Genomic DNA, 13,390 nt, shown 5'->3' with positions numbered 1-13,390 from the left:
GCCTCTAGCATTACACCTTCACCGAAATGCGACCGCCGCGGTCGAGATCGAACCCGCGATTTTCGGGTCAGCAGCCGATTACCGTAACCACTATACCACCGAGGCGACGTTTTTCCGTTTTTGTAGCGTTAGCTACACTTGCCTAGCCGGAGCCGATTTCGCGTGGATCCTCACAAGCCGTACTGCGCATGCGCGAGGATCAGTGATGTCACACGGCTGGCTCACCGGAGCCGGCATCTCACGCACTCTCCGCCACCGCCGCTGCTGGTCTGCGCGTTCGGGAGGAGCGGCGTCGTAGCCGCGGCAGACACACTGGCGCCGGCGCGCGCGCAGCTATTCGCCTTCGCTGTGCAGTCGTCGTCTGACACTGCGCTGGAGCCGCTTTATAGCGCCTCTGACTGGCGTTTGCAGGTAGGTAACGCCACGGAGAAGGAGAGCGCAAATGCTGCTCAACGGCGCAGAAGAGCCGAGAAGCTTATCTAATCGGATCCCGAAGTAGTTGCCTGGCAATTAGCGGTTCAGCGTACCAAGAATGAACAGATGAAGGCTTATAATCCTAGACTATCTTGAAAGCTAAGAATAATCAGTTGAACCTTTGCTAACGCTACGTATATCCTGGCATAGCTGAGCTAAGCCACTGCAATTTTTTAAAGTCGAAAGCCTTAATGCCTCATAAAACGCGAAATTTCACCGTCGGCGTTGGCGTTCCGCGGTGTCGGGGACAAGTGATGCAAAAAATCGTCGTCAGGTGATGACATCACCTTATGACGCCACCATGACGTCACAAATTTTGGCGTGACGTCACAAGATGTTGTCGTTACATGACGTCGTAGCTTGGTCAAACAAAAGTGGGCCGATCACGGAGGCAGTGCAAAACCAGGTGAGGTGCCTCCGATCCTGGAGGCAATGCAAAACCACGCTAGGTACGCGAAGCTTTCGGTGGATGGTGGGACAGTATTAATACATCGACTGAGAAGAAGAAGATGGCTTTCGCCTTCGAGTCGTCTTAAGTTAATGCATAAATGACCCTGTGAGTTTTTATTGTATCAACTGGTTTTCCATGAAGTACTCATTGTACAACTTTTCTTTGTTTCTTGTATTTTGTTAGTGACACAGCGCGTCTACTGTACACAATACTGCCCCGTCGTCTTTTTGTTTTCATGCGCCTTCTTTGTAATGACGCTTCGCGATTGCTGTTTGTATGCGCACTTCTGTATGAGCCTTCACGGCATATATTATAAATAAATAAATAAATAAATAAATAAATAAATAAATAAATATATTATGCTTGCTCAAATCATTTAAATACTGAATTTGTCTGTGCGTGTTATTTTTAACCCCCTATTAATATCCAGTGTACAGATCATTTATTTGTGCGCATTGATGCTGCGCTGGCAGACGCAATTACACAAATAAAATGCTCCATGGCAGAATTTGCTGAGGACTGCCACTAGTCGCTTCAAAGTGATCGTCAATGATTAAAAAAAGAAGAACTCCGTAATGATTTACGACAAGACAAAAAGGTAACCTGGAAACGCAGAAACAGTGAAGAATAAAAAAGATTTAACTGCACGCATACATACATGGGCATCAGACAGCACAGAAGGCGTTCTTAAGCAAACGGAAAGGAATATAGAAAACAAGAACCCGCCGTGATTTTCTAGTGATTATGGTGCTCGATTGCTGACCCGAAGGTCATGGGATCGAATCCCGGTCGCAGCGGCCCCATTTCCATTTAGGTGCACGTTAAAGAACAGATGGTCTAAATTTTCGGAGCCCTCCACTACGGCGTCTCTCATAATCATATCGTGGTTCTAGGACGTAAATCCCACAAAGAATTAATACTAAAAAAAGAGAACGATATCATCTACAGACAAACACGCATAATATATTTCATGATAAATTTCACAACAGAAAAATAGCGAAATCAAAAATCAAAGGCAGATACAGGACCAACCAAGTGCAGTAAGGAATGTTTACGAAGTAAATAGCAGGATTCATACACACGTGAACCGAAATCTTTTAAGCATACAGCTGATATCAGTGTGTCCACTTCTTACGAAAGTTTGACGCCGGCACAAGTTTTGCTTGCATATCAATTCGAAATACTTGCTGGAAGCTTACGCTGCAAATGGATGATCGAATGCCACTTGTCGCGATTGATTTTTACTGCCCAAGGAAACCTTCTTATCGGGTATCTTGGAAAACGATACAGCTTCTAGCGTTCCTGAATGATTGATGCACTGCGGTACGCAACAGCCGGCCATGGTGACGGTAGCGAGCGCATAAAACTGCAGGGAAACGAGCACCAACCTAAAAACAGCACGCGCGCAACGCACAAGTGACCAGGCGGGGGATTCAAAATGGCGCCCATGCTGCCGCCAAGGCCGAGGAGGCGGCATCTGCCCTTTCAAAAGCTGACACCACTCTAAGCGGGGGCGCGCGCATCGAGGCACTCTAGGCGAGGATAGGGAACCTACATGAACGGCCGTCTTTAGGGTGGAGACATCTTAATAAATGCCTTCAAGAAACTCAGCCAAAACCAGCGGGCAATGGGGCACGCTGTTGCCAGCTTCCACCAAATTTAGCATAGTTTTCCGTGCGCCGCCATATTGGGGCCAGCCGCCTCTCCCTCCAGCTACGCGAAGTACTCTTGCTCTCCACAAGGGTTGCCAAGAATGGATTTACTCGTTATCTGCACGGTTAGCAGTGACTTGCTGTGTATTCAAAGGCCCTTTTTCAGGCGAAAGTCTTAGATGCACCCAACGCGAGATATAACCGTCGTTGGCGTTCAGCGTCGGCGTCAACACGAGCGATACATCAATTAGGAATACCATGGTAGGAAACCAAAGTATGAAGTCATCATGAGAATCGCTATGACGTAACACGCATGATGATATCGCCACACACTGTCGGCGGCGGTGTCAACACAAATGATTCAAGAAAACGGAATAAAGGTAGGCAGAGGTCACGTGCTGGATAGGTGAATGCGTGCGAGCCGACGGCGCATCGAAAGTCGCATGACCTGAATGTCAATCGATGTCATCAAGGAGCCGACCGTGTGACGTCATCATGATGTCATAGATCTCCGAAAATTGTGACGTGATCATAACGTTTCATGATGAGTTCATGACATGACCTCACATGATGACGCCATCACACGCCATCGTCGCTTGGTGAAACGTGTGCCCATCTCGGAGGCAATGCTTAACTACGAGAGTGGAAAATAAAAAGTTAGAATGCCTATGATCGCGGAGGCAATGCAAAAGCACGTTAGGTGCAGAAAGCTTCCGGGGTAAGGATCAGTATAATAGAGCGAAATGAGAAGGCTTTCTACTTCTTGTCATCTTAGGCAAAGGCATAAGGGGCCCTATGGTGACATAATACTGAGGTTACGCTGGCACGAACTCACGCAAGGGAGGCAACAGCTCAGACAAGCGAGCGCGTCTTCGTACGGGCGCTCGGATGCGTCCCGTTTGTAGGCTTCCTACTCGCAATGCGTGGACGCAGCAACGACAACATTGTTATCTACGCATTCGCGATCACCGTGAAACACGTATAACGTGTGCTGCAGCAAAAAACTGAACGAAATACGCAGTACCCACAGAGCAAATACGAGACGCACTGTCCCAGCCGTCTCGCTTCACTTGAGCCAGCCAGAGTTGTCGTCGGCCAGGGCTCGCTGGGAAGCGGAACATTCGCACGCTCTTTCTGTTGTGGTTAGTGCAGAGTGGTACGCAGCATCCAGGGCTTCACCGGCAGCGTTTAGCACGCTACCGCAACGCTCGACGCCGTATTGTCGAGACCTAAACGCAACCGGGAATAGACGCAGTGCGGGCACCAAGATGCAAAGTTTTCTGTGCGCCGCCATATTGGGGCCAGCCGCCGCTCCCAGCGCGGCGTTGCTGTCTGGCAACACTGTGTTTTGGCGGGCGGCGGTGCGTTGGCGGCATGTAGTGGGTTAAAGGCTGACATCACCCTAGAACGGCCGGTCATGTAGGCTCCCTAGGCGAGGAGTTACGGAGTTGCCCTCTATCGGACGCGCCTCGATTGCGTGCTAGGCAGGATACCGCCGGCGCGCTCCCCATACAAAAACACCTCGCGGAAGCTCTCCAGGGCATTTCTGTAAGTACTTTTGATAGGAACTGTGTTCAATACTATCAAAATAATCATTTTCGACGATCTTAAAGCACAAGATAGTCTCTTTGCAGAAAACCGAGCACCCGCTTCTCGCGGTCACCGTGAGTGCAAACTATGTGAAATATTTCGTTAGGGTAGACTGCCTGTAGAACCAAACGGAGCATAACAGAAAGAAGCCTCAAGCCAGCGATCGCACGGGTTCGCGACGACTGCGTGTATGAGCGTCTGCATGTATGTTCGTACTGATGGTCTCGCTTTTGCTACGAGCGCGTTTTGGCACCGCGCTGTGAACTTTAGGCTGCGAAATATGAGAATTTGCGAGTACACAAACAACTACTGTTGCGCGGACGCTATCAGAGCAGTTCAAAAACAATTTCGTTAAAACTACGGCTTCGGTGCGCATGGCAACTTTGTGATGTGCCGTCCCCACGATTCAGTGTTTTTTTTTTCGGTGTAACTTCATGTGCGTTTCAATGTCATTTCACAAGTTGTCTCGCAATGCGTATTGATCGGTCTTCTCAGCGGGCAAATGCCGCTGCTTCTGTTTATTCAGTGCATTCCTTTGTATCGTGCTCACACAAAACGTGAGCAAATGCGACTCCTTTTTTAAATGCTCCTTAATTATCGTTCCCTTTGCATTCCAGTGAACTTGCCGCTCTCTGTCATCAACATATTCATAGACCAAAACTTCACCACTTCGAGATTGCTGGTGGAAGGAGAAGCAGTCTACGAGAACGAGCATGTATGGTAGCATGCAACGCCAAGGAAAAGAAACAGAATGCAGTGTTAAGCTGTTTATTGGACAGCACTCGGCGACAATGAGCTATGGCGACAGTCAAGGCAAAGGCACGGGCTCCGAGCGCGAGCGGCCTTTAGAAGAGGACGACCCACTAGGAGCCGCTGGAGAGCGCAACCGTTAAACAGTACCAATTGCTTCGCCACAATTACACCGGGTACGAAAAGGGAGCCGTCCGGCGACCTAACAGCTCGTCACTATGAGTGGGTCATAGTAGGCTTTGAGGCGCTCCACGTTGACTATGTCGCGCCCTCGACGGCGCATGTACGAAGCTGGTTCGATGGGTTCGATCAGGTAGTTGACCGGGGATGTTCGCTCGACGACCCGGTAGGGGCCTTCGTATTTCGGCAGTAGTTTTGACGAGAGACCAGTTGCAGTGGTAGGGACCGAGAGCCATACGAGCGCTCCGGGGAGGAACGTGGACTCAGAAGTGGTGGTGCCACCGCGAAGGCTCTTCTGCCGCTCTTGTTCGTGCGTTGTAAAGGACTTTGCAAGCTCGCGACACTCTTCAGCAAGCCTGGCTGTGTCAGAAATAGGCGCACACTCAGATGGATCCGGCTTGTAGGGTAGTATCGTGTCAATAGTGTGCGACGGGTGCGTTCCGTACAACAGGAAAAAGGGTGAAAAACCAGTAGTGCTTTCAGGGGCGGTATTATAGGCGTAGGTGACGAAGGGCAGAATAGCATCCCAATTTGTGTGATCGGCGGCGACGTACATTGAGAGCATGTCGCCGAGCGTGCGGTTAAAGCGTTCGGTTAGGCCATTCGTCTGCGGGTGGTAAGCAGTAGTTTTGCGGTGAACAGCATGACACTCTTTGAGAATGGCTTCGACGACCTCCGACAAGAAGACACGGCCTCGATCGCTGAGAAGCTCCTGGGGTGGACCGTGACGCAGCATGAATCGGTGTAGCAGGAAGGAGGCAACATCGCGCGCTGTAGCCGCTGGGAGGGCTGCGGTTTCGGCGTATCGCGTTAGATGGTTGACGGCGACGATGGCCCAACGGTTACCAGCCGACGTCAGAGGAAGTGGTCCATATAAATCGATGCCCACGCGCCCAAACGGACGGTTAGGGCAAGGTAATGGTTGTAGACCGACTGGTGACACGTGCGTTGAAGGTTTTCGGCGTTGGCAATCGAGGCAGGAGCGGACGAATTTCTGCACGTAGCGGTACATCCCTCGCCAGAAGTATCGTTGTCGAATGCGCTGGTAAGTTTTGGATACCCCAGAGTGCGCGCATTGCGGATCAGAGTGGAAGGACTCGCATATTTCAGCACGCAGACTTCGGGGTATCACAAGTAGCCACTGGCGGCCGTCGGCGTTGTAATTGCGTCGGTGCAGTAGGTCGTCACGAATGGCGAAATGGTGGGCTTGACGACGCAACGCGCGAGTGGTTGGTGTTGTCGACGGATCAGTGAGCAAGTCTATTAGCGAAGCGATCCACTTATCCTTGCGCTGCTCGGTAGCGATGGTGTGAACATCGATAGAAGAAACAGCAATACTGTGAGATACTGAGCAGGAGGCATTGTCGTCAGGCAAGGGGGAGCGCGAGAGGGCGTCGGCGTCAGCATGCTGGCGTCCGTTGCGGTACAGCACGCGGATTTCGTAGTCGTGCAGGCGAAGTGCCCAGCGGGCGAGACGGCCCGAGGGATCCTTCAATGACGACAGCCAGCATAGTGCATGATGATCGGTGACGACATCAAATGGGCGACCATACAAATAAGGTCGGAATTTTTTAAGAGCCCAGATGATCGCCAGGCACTCTTTTTCCGTGACGGTGTAATTGGTCTCGGCTCTAGTAAGCGTACGACTTGCGTATGCTACGACATATTCGGGGAACCCTGGTTTGCGCTGCGCAAGAACAGCGCCGAGGCCTACACCGCTCGCGTCCGTGTGCACCTCCGTTGGGGCCGTAGGGTCGTAGTGACGTAGTATGGGAGGAGACGTCAACAAACGACGGAGCTTGGCGAACGCGTCGTCGCATTCGGACGACCACGAATGTTAGGGGCCCGTTACTCCCAAGGAGCTTCGTCAGCGGCGATATGATGGTGGCAAAGTTGCGTATGAAACGTCGAAAATATGAGCACAGTCCGACGAAACTGCGCAGTTCCTTGACGGACGTGGGTTTGGGAAATTCGGCCACGGCCCGAAGCTTGGCCGGATCGGGAAGGATTCCGTCCTTGGACACGACGTAGCCTAGGATTGTCAGCTGCCGTGCTGCAAATCGGCACTTCTTCAGATTCAGTTGGAGGCCGGCGTTGCTCAAACGCGTCAGAACATGGCGCAGACGTTGAAGATGCGTGGAGAAGTCCGGAGCAAAAACGACGACGTCGTCCAGGTAACACAAGCACGTGTGCCATTTCAAGTTGCGCAGAACGGTGTCCACGATGCGCTCGAAGGTCGCGGGCGCATTGCACAGAACAAACGGCATGACGTTGAACTCGTACAAGCCGTCGGGCGAGACAAAGGCAGTCTTCGGTCGAGCATCATCAGCCATGGGTACTTGCCAGTACCCCGAGCGCAAATCGAGAGATGAAAAATATTCTGCTCCTTGGAGGCTGTCAATCGCGTCGTCGATGCGCGGCAGCGGATAGACATCCTTCCGAGTGATCTTGTTGAGCCTTCGATAGTCCACACAGAACCGCACAGAACCGTCCTTCTTGGCAACAAGAACAACAGGAGACGCCCATGGGCTGTCCGAGGGTCGAATAACGTCGCGTCGAAGCATATCGTCGACTTGCTCATTAATTACCCGTCGTTCTGTGGGAGACACGCGATATGGACGTTGCCGCAGTGGCGGTTGGGCGCCGGTGTCGATGCGATGCGTAACAGCGGACGTGCGGCCGAGAGAAGTTTGCCCGACATCGAAAGAAGAACGAAATTCTTCCAACAGGCACAGAAGCTGGGAACGCTGGACCGACGTAAGGTTGTCAGCAATGGCGGGACCAAATACATCTGCGGGTGATGAATCAGACGTGGAAACGGCACTGATGGTACGGGAACTGGTGCAGGGCGAGTCATCGGGTGCGTCCAGAACTTGTGCGTCTTCGAGGGGCTCCACTCTGCCGAGACATTCCCCTCGCACCAACGTAACAATGCGCGGGGATGGGTTGGTAACAAAAATAGCGGTGCTACCCTGAGTGACTTGCACGGTCGCGAAAGGTACCAGCAACCCTTTCCTAGTGCGAACGCGGTCAGATGGCGAAAGGAGTGCAATGGTGTCGCAGTGACCGGCGCAGTAAACTGGCACGGCCGTCGACGAGCTTGGGGAAACTTTGGTATCGTCTTTGACGAGGATCTTGGTGCATGCCGATGGACTGTCTGCCGGCGTCAAATGTGAGAACGGTGAGAGTTCGAGGGCGGCTGGTGCGCAGTGAATTACGGCGTCGTGGCGGGAGAGAAAATCCCATCCCAGGATGACGTCGTGAGAGCATGCAGCAATTATGATGAACTCGACGTCGTACAGAAAGTCCTGGATGACGACGCGAGAAGTGCATACTGCTGTAGGCCTAATACTCTGGGAGCTGGCGGTACGGAGGGACATCCCAGAAAGTGGCGTCGTCACTTTTCGGAGTAAGCGGCTAAATTTTGCGTCCATAACGGATACGGCGGCTCCAGTGTCGATAAGGGCAGATGCGCGCGCACCGTCCACAAACACGTCTATGACATTCGATGGACTTCGCTGAGGGCTTTTACAGTTCGATAGCGTCGCAGCCCTTGCCTCGTGGACTGCGACGACTAGTTTTCCTGCTCTCGTGCGACAGAACGTGGCCGCATTGGTGAGAGTGAGCGACGCCGTGGAGACGGAGAGCGGCGAGTGGATGGAGCTGGGCGTGACGTCGGTGACATAAGCGGGTCGTAGAATGCACGGCTGGACTGGCTGGTGGTGGGTGACGCGACTCGAGGCGGCTGCACGCGATGGCAGTAACGTGCCACGTGACCGGCATAACCGCATGCAAAACAGATGGGCCGATTGTCGGGTGTGCGCCATCGGTTCGCCGGGGCAGGTCCCGCCAATGTCGCAGGATGCGATTGACGGGGCGGCTGCTGAAACGACTGCATGGTGGGTTGCATTCGGGGCCTAGGGATGACGGCAGCATACGGAGCCGGCACGCCCGCTTCGAAGGACGGAGGTCTAGCGGCGGCTTCGGCGTAGCTCAATGGAGCAGCCGCAGGGATTGCCTGGTGCGTCCTGGCGACAACTTGAGCGTAACTCTGTGGCGCAGGAGTCGGAGGTTGCTAGTGGTACTCAGGCATCACCTCGGCAATTTCCTGCTCAATTGCTCGTCGGAGGGGAGGAAGAAGGGTCGTCGACGACTGTTGAACGTGCGGCGGGTGGGCGAAGGCCAGGAGAGAGAACTGCCGTGCGATTTCCTCGCGCACGAATGCCTTCACTTCTGCCAGCAGCGTGGCCTGGTCAGGTATGGCCGCCAAGCCAGCAAGCTCGTCGTCGCGTGATGGAGAGCGACGGGTCATCGAACGTTGCCGGCGGAGCTCCTCGTAGCTCTGGCACAGTGTTATGACCTCGGCCACGGTGGAAGGGTTTTTGGCGAGCAACATGGTGAAGGCATCGTCGTCAATGCCCTTCATAATGTTCCGGATCTTGTCACACTCGGACATGGTGCCGTTGGCTTTCTTACACAAGTCCAGGACGTCTTCGATATAACTGGTGAAAGATTCACCGGCCTGCTGAGCTCGTTCGCGTAAGCGCTGTTCTGCTTGCAGCTTACGAACTGCAGGGCGGCCGAAAACGTTGATGACGGCGGTCTTGAAATCCGACCAAGTCGCAAAATCGGACGCGTGGTTGTTGTACCACAAGCTTGCTACTCCCGCGAGGTAGAAGACCAAGTTGCTCAACTTGCCTGCTTCGTCCCATTTGTTGGGTACGCTCACGCGCTCGTAAATTGCGAGCCAGTCGTCCACGTCGGTGCCATCGGCGCCAGTGAAGATAGGTGGATCGCGGATGCGTGGGACACCGGGACATGTGGTCGGTGTGGGAGGCGGCGTTTGCTGAGCGGCGTCTTGGGGCATGGTAGAGGGCAGAGTACGGGAACGAAGCTCCAGGGGCATCGAATGGGAGCACAGCACTCTCCACCAATTTGTTAAGCTGTTTATTGGACAGCACTCGGCGACGATGAGCTATGGCGACAGTCAAGGCAAAGGCACGGGCTCCGAGCGCGAGCGGCCTTTAGAAGAGGACGACCCACTAGGAGCCGCTGGAGAGCGCAACCGTTAAACAGTACCAATTGCTTCGCCACAGCAGTAACGTTCGCCGGACTTGGTTCTGCAAACGTCGGCTGTGAAGGAGGACCGGCATTAGCTTGGAATAGCGGTGAATAAAATAGAAGTTATCGCAGCAACCAGCAGCCGCAAAACAGGATAGTAATTATTTGGCGAGTACCCCAGCAATTTTGGCTGCAGTGTCGTGTATAACGCCAACAGGATGGCATATCTTTCCCACGAAAATAAATGAGGCTCCAAGAAAATACACGGGGTTGAAGAGGCCCAACGTGGGTTTGAAAGTGGCACAAATAAATTTGGGCTTTTTTAGAACACAGTGTTTGCGTCAGAGGAACGCAAGCTTGACTGAAAAAAATGTTATTACCAACATAAATGCAGCACACAGCCGCAGCATTTTGACTCTTTCGTTATGTACCTCCACCGGCAAACGTCGCGTAGCTTATGAAGGCGAAAGCATTAGATGCCTCTTTAAACGGGAAGATTGACCGTCGGCGGCGTCAAGACGAGTGACGCAAAGAATAATCGTCACGTGATGACGTCACTATATGACGTCATAGATCTCCTAAATTTGTAACTTCATTATGACATCACCATGACGTGACATAACGTGATGTGATATGATGACGTATTCACACGACATGGTCCCTTTGCATTGCCTCCGTGAGCGGTGGGCCGATCACGGAGGCAATGCAAAACGTCGTCTAGCTTATGAAGGCGAAAGCCCTAGATGCCTCATCAAACGGGAAGATTGCCCGTCGGCGTCCCGCGTCGGCTGCGTCAACACGAGTGATGCAAAAAATAATCGTCACGTGATGGCGTGACCATATGACGTCATAATGACGTCACAGGTCCCAGAACATGTAGCGTCATTATGACGCCACATAACGTGACGTCACATGATGACGTATTCACACGTCATGGTCGCTTTGCATTGCCTCCGTGATCGGTCACAGAGGCCGTGCAGAACCGCGTTAGGTGCAGAACGTTTTTGGAGGGGGGCGCGGGAGAATCATTACATAGACTGACAAGAAGAAGATGGTTTTCGCCTTCTAGTCATCTTTGGCGAATGCATAAGGGACCCTGTGAGTTTTTTAATTCAACGTATCTAGACAGTGACTTGCGCATCTGCAGCCGATTTTGTGGACGCTGATCACGGGGCCGACGATCAAGAGGTAGCATGGGAGGGTTCTGAGATGGTATCGCACGTGGTAAAAGGTAGCGCCTTTTCCATCCTGTGGCAGATAAGCATCATTTGCCAGCGGGAAGCGCGCGTGAGCCATCGTCTCAGTGCGCGCTGTCTGCTACTCACCGAACTTCGCAGACCCGATGCAGTAACGAATGTCTTCGTCGCGGAAGTGCAATTGTTGCACGCAAGACTCGTAGCCGATGGCTACTTGCCGGTTCTTAGCTTCACAACAAAATTCTTCACGCAGTTTCTTGTCCCGCGGTTACAGGTGCAGGCTGACACTGGGCTCCGTTGCGTAAGCCCGGCACTGCGGCACCGAGCGGTAGAGTCCCATGTTCGTCACCTTCGGAGGCAGCCACTCTATTACAATGGTTTCAATTGAGCAGAAAATGCGAGAAAACTTCCGTATTTGAACAGACCGCAGCGCATGTGGGGCTTGAAACTCGCTTTCACAGGACGCGGCAGCGCTCCACAAACAGCCGATGCGGCCGCTGAGACCACGTGATCCTGCCAAGCACGTCACGCCGACGGTGGCGCCGGCGTTTCCAGTGGTGGGCCTCGAGGCCAATACACCAAAACTGGTATTTGGTGCCGTGATTGTATGATGAATATGAATGACAGGCGGTGACATGAAAATCATGACAGGCATATCGTGTAGGGGATGATTTACATGTCATGCTCATGGTGCGCTCGTGGCCGTTTCGCTAGATTCATACACACCAAAACTGGTATTGCGTGACGTGACTGTATGAAGAACATAATTCACAGGTGGTAACATGAAATTTGTGACATGAATGTAATTTAGAACATGATTACATGCCACGCTGATGGTGCGCTCGGGGACGTTTCGCTAGCTTGATAAACACCAACACTGGTATTGCGCGACGCGACTGTATGATGAACACAAATGACAGATGGTAACATGAGAATCATGACATGGATTTCATGTAGAGCATGATTTACATGCCACGCTCAGGGTGCGCTCACGACCGTTTCCCTAGCTTGATATACACCAAAACTGGTACTGCGTGATGTGACTGTATGACGAACATAAATAGCAGGTCCTAACGTGCAAATCATAACATGCATGTCATGTACGGCACGATTTACATGACACTGTCTTGGTGCGCTTCCGGCCGTTTCGTTAACTGGATATACACCACAATTGGTATGTCTTGACATGAGTGCGTGACGAACATAAACGACAGGTCATGCGTTGCGTATACCAGAATATACGTTTCAATATATTAAACATTGTACATGCATGAATGCCTGACAAAAAATTCGGCAGTTCCCACGTACCGTGGGAGTCGATGTTATGCGAAGCATGCGGCGGGTAGGTGACTGTGGCGTAACTTTTTTACTGAGCGGCACGTTACAAAATGACGCTAAAGATTTGTATAAATTTTATACGCACACATATATATGTTGAAGAGCCGCATATGTGTTATATAACCAGTTGTTTACGGTTGGGTAACGCTGTCACTGGCAACGTGGGTATTACCAACACCAGAAGCGGTAAGCTGACATGTAGTGCTTATACGTGTCTCGGGAACTCACGCACGTTTTACGAACCGGTGTGCATGTGTGCAAGAAGTTCTTGACAGTTCTTGAACAAGGGCGTCATCACCGTGATGAGTGAGCACCAGCAGCTGGTCATGACTTGTTATAGGATCCGGTCGTGATCGTGGTGACGAGGGGTCCATCTGTGGTGAAGTATGTGGTATAGTAGAGCTGTTGGAATTCGTGGATGCCTCGGTCATTTCATCGACAAATTGTCTGTCGACAGAGCCGGCGACATGTCGGAACCTCAAGCCACCCTTCGCGTTGGTGAGGTATAGGCCGTCGAGGCTGGTAGGCCTGGATAGTGCTACGTAGACCAACATCAATGGATGGTGTTTGTCGTATTCGTACACTACCTGAGCGTATGTGTCCTACGTAGCCTAGTCTACAAAGCGGCTGTCAATCAATTTGGCATCATCCTCGGTCAGCATGAGGCCATCGCCCAGCCTCGTTAGAAATAAAGAGGC

The sequence above is a fragment of the Rhipicephalus sanguineus genome, chromosome 5 (assembly GCF_013339695.2).
Source record: "Rhipicephalus sanguineus isolate Rsan-2018 chromosome 5, BIME_Rsan_1.4, whole genome shotgun sequence".
NCBI classification, from domain to species: domain Eukaryota; kingdom Metazoa; phylum Arthropoda; class Arachnida; order Ixodida; family Ixodidae; genus Rhipicephalus; species Rhipicephalus sanguineus.
This window is presented reverse-complemented; position numbering follows the sequence as displayed.